This window comes from Eumetopias jubatus, unplaced genomic scaffold, assembly GCF_037043125.1.
Source record: "Eumetopias jubatus isolate StellerSeaLion01/CBP00866 unplaced genomic scaffold, mEumJub1_p1.0 scaffold_17, whole genome shotgun sequence".
NCBI classification, from domain to species: domain Eukaryota; kingdom Metazoa; phylum Chordata; class Mammalia; order Carnivora; family Otariidae; genus Eumetopias; species Eumetopias jubatus.
Window position 1 is genome coordinate 778274 of NW_028274823.1, and position 3771 is coordinate 782044.

Sequence of the window (3771 nt, forward strand, 5' to 3'; positions counted from 1 at the left end):
ACCTGAGTCCCCACCGTCTCCCATGGTGCAGGGACGATGTGTCTCAGAGGCACTGTGTTGCCCTAGCTCGGTCTAGAGCACTGACCCCCACCCCACACAGGACATGAATGTCATCCAAGTCACCACACCAAGACCACGAGCCTCACAGACAGAGGACACAGACACTTACCCCACTGTCACCCAACACAAGGCGTCACTGGACACAGGAAGCCCATGCCACCAGGCGACTGTCCCCTCTAGACGTGGACTGCGAGTCTTGTCCCAGGCTGTCCCACGGCAGGACACCACCCCTTAAGATGAGAACCATGAGCATGCTCCACACCAGGACACAGATGTGCACGACCTTCCACGAGGGGCAGAGCAGCAGGGCCTCTCAGATGCATACTCCCTGGGAACGAAGACAGTGACTTCCAGAGAAGTGGTATTTTGCTATTTCAAATGTGTTGCCATCACAGACTCCGGTTACAGGGTGGAGGTATTCATCTGGATGAAACAGAAACCCTTGCAGATGAATTTCCAGCCCTGCATCTGGCGTGGCCCTCGGTGCCACATGAAGTCCCCGAGTAGCTGTCACCGCGGTGCCTGGTACAGACCCTGTACCCGCACCTGGACAAGCTGCTGAGCCAGGCTGTGACCCCGTTCTCTCAGGCTTACTGGGGGCCGCCCCAAGTCCCCACCACGCTCATGTGGGTGAGGAATCCTCCTAGTGGGATGCCATTGGTCTGGCTTCTGAACCAGGTGTCGGTGGCAGTTCCTGTGTCTGCAGGCTCCACACGGCGTTCCCTAAAACCATCGTGCCTGTGTGCAGGGCTGGCTCTGCGTCCACGTGTGGCCACCGCGGCACTGGGAGGTGGCCCAGGTCTGCATGGGGCGCGGGGAGGCGCACTTCACTCTCCGGGCTCATGCTGTTGCTCAGCCATGTTCTGAGCTGCTCCCCAGACCTGGGGATCTTGGAACAGCCTGAGGTCGCTTCTGCCCCCTAAAGTGGGACATGTTTGGTATGGGGGGACCCATGTGTACAAATCCTGTGGTGTCAGTGTCCTTGGGACCCCACCCTCCCCCGGGGCACCTGCAAGCCCCTGGGGCCTTCCACACACAGGGACCACGGTGGGCTTTCCCCTAGTCTGCTCTTTGCCCCTGATTACTTACCTTGTAGCCCATGGCTGGGGTCTGCACAACCTGGGTGGGGCGGGGCGGGCGACATGGATGTACCCTGCCTGCCTGTGCCATTGGTGGGGGATCCTGGGGGTGTCAGCCTCTACCCTCTCTGCTCTGTGTCTGGGAGCAGCCCTGCAGACCAGAGGGTCCACCAGGACTCATGCCTGCCCTCCAGCAGCCAGGGCTTCTCGGACGGAAGTTCTTCCTGGTGTCCAACCACATCCCTCTGGCGGCATGAGGAGCTGCTACACACTCTCCATCCAGCCTCTGCAGCACTCAGGCGGCAGGAGCCTGACCATGCCTGGAGGGTCCCTGGAGGGAACTGGCTCCCTTCCTCAGGGCCCCCAGAACAGGGAGGTTTATAGTAGGCGAGGGCCTCCAGGCTTGTAGGATGGGAGGTGTGCACATGCACACAACACACACATGTACATACACACGCAGACAACACACATGTGCACACACAACACACACATGTACACATGCACACATGTGCACACAAGCAGACAACACACACATGTGCATGCGCGCGCGCACACACACACACACACACACACACCAGAGAAGGAGCTGACTTGCCACAGCACCAGAGACATGGTGTGGCTCCGACCTCCAGCCCACATCCTCCCGGCAGTGTGTCTGTGTGGCGTGCATGCTGGGGAAACATGCTCTGAAAACACGGCACACAGCGGCAATGGGGTCACCACGCTGTCCCAAGTGGACTCTGGAGGCTGAATCAGTACCAAAACACACGAGGTTTAATATTTAGCGCTGAATTTCTTTGGTTTGAATGATGAGGTGTGCTCTGCTCTGCCGCTGGGCTAGGGGGCCAGGGGGCCCGAGTGTCTGGGTGGAGCAGCCTCTCTGGGCTCCCTGGCCCCACCCGGGCCCCTGTGCAGAAGCTGGAGCCACGCACCGAGGTGGGCCTGCCCCCATCGAGGACGAGAGACGCACGTGGATGCCATTAATCAGCCTCACAAAGGGCAAACAGTGCAAAATACTGTATTTTGTCTGACGGTTCTGCATCTACAGGTGTTCACAGCACAGCGTCGGGTCTCCGGTTCCTATCGGCTACGGGAGCAGGCGGACAGGCTGCACAGAGACAGAGACTGCCCGGTGGTCACCATTGGGTTGACCTGTGAGGACACACAGGGTTTGTGGCGGGCACAGGACATTGTCAGGTTTACAAGAATCCTGGGAAGCAAGGCTCCTTGTGCTCAGATACTGAGCGTTGGCCCTGGGACACCCGAGACCTACCCTCACCCCCAAGGCGTGCGTTAGAAAGGGTCTGCAGTCCCCTCTCCCCCGAGGCGTGCGTTAGGAAGGGTCTGCACCCCCTTCTCCCCCAAGGCGTGTGTTAGGAAGGTGAAGCCCCCTCCCCCAGACAGCGGAGAACACTGAGGAGTCAGAGATGACATCTGTGCAATGAAACTTGTGCTCGAATGTCTGGAAAATGCCGGCTCTGTGTGTGCACGGTGTGTCGTGTGTGTGTGCACGGACACGTGTGTGCACGGTGTGTGTATGATGTGCACACACGTGTACAAGAATGGAGGCACACACGATGCATGTGTGCATATATGTGGCACGTACACACGTGTGGTGTGTGTGTGCTTGTGTTTGCCACAGATCTGGGAGGAGGGAGGGAGGAGTGGCTGTGCACAGTCTTGTACACGTGTTCCTCAGGATGTCCGGGCTCTGCCTCCGTGGGGACCCGTGGAGCCTTGCCCGCGGGACGAACCCCTTGCTTCATACGCAGCTCACTCTAACGGACAACTGTCCTCCGAGTCCGGGCTTTGTGCCCAGATGCTCCTGGGAGTGCCAGCCCTCCCTTCTCAGGGCTGGGATGTTAGAGCCCCAGATGACCGTGTTGGGGTGGGGTACGGTCCCGACAGTGGCTGGCTTTGACAGTCGAGTCTGTTGAAGGACATTTGGGCATTTCTGAAGGCATGAGGCCCCTCAAAGAGCCCGGCTGGCGCCCCGGAGGAATGTCACAGGCTGCTTCTCTTCTCACGTGCACCTGGATTACAGGCACAGGCCCCAGGGTCCGTGACGCTCTCAGGCCTGTGGGGGCTGCGCCCAGGGCGGCCGCTGAAGGTGGAGGTGGCGACGCGGGCCCCCTGACTCGGACACGGGTCGGCAGAGGGGCCAGCGGTGACAGCCCAGGTCCAGAGCCCCCTGTCCCGACCGGCATCCTGCCCGTGACTTGGAATAAAACTTCATGAGACACACACTAGACGCTAGAAAAAGTGGGTGGCACCTCTGCTGTGGCCAGAGCGGCGGGGCAGACAGGATGCACCCCAGGTCTCCCTATGGCCCATGCTGGGCACGGAGGGTGTTTTCCTGATAGAACCCCTGCTCTGTTCCTGGGCTGCGTGGGGACTGGGGACTATGGGTCAGAAAGCCGGTGACTGGGACACGGACGGCCCGTCTGACCTCAGGATTAGCAGAAGCAGACGTGGCCCAAAGCATCTTCCCGCTTGGGTCCTTCACAGCGAAGGGTCAGTGGGGGTGCTGGCCGCTTCTGAAAGGTGAACCCCCGCCGGCCTCACGTGGCAGGACCCTGCCCTGCTCTGAAGCTCGTCCGTCAGGGCTGGGTGACGTGAGTCCCCGGCCCAG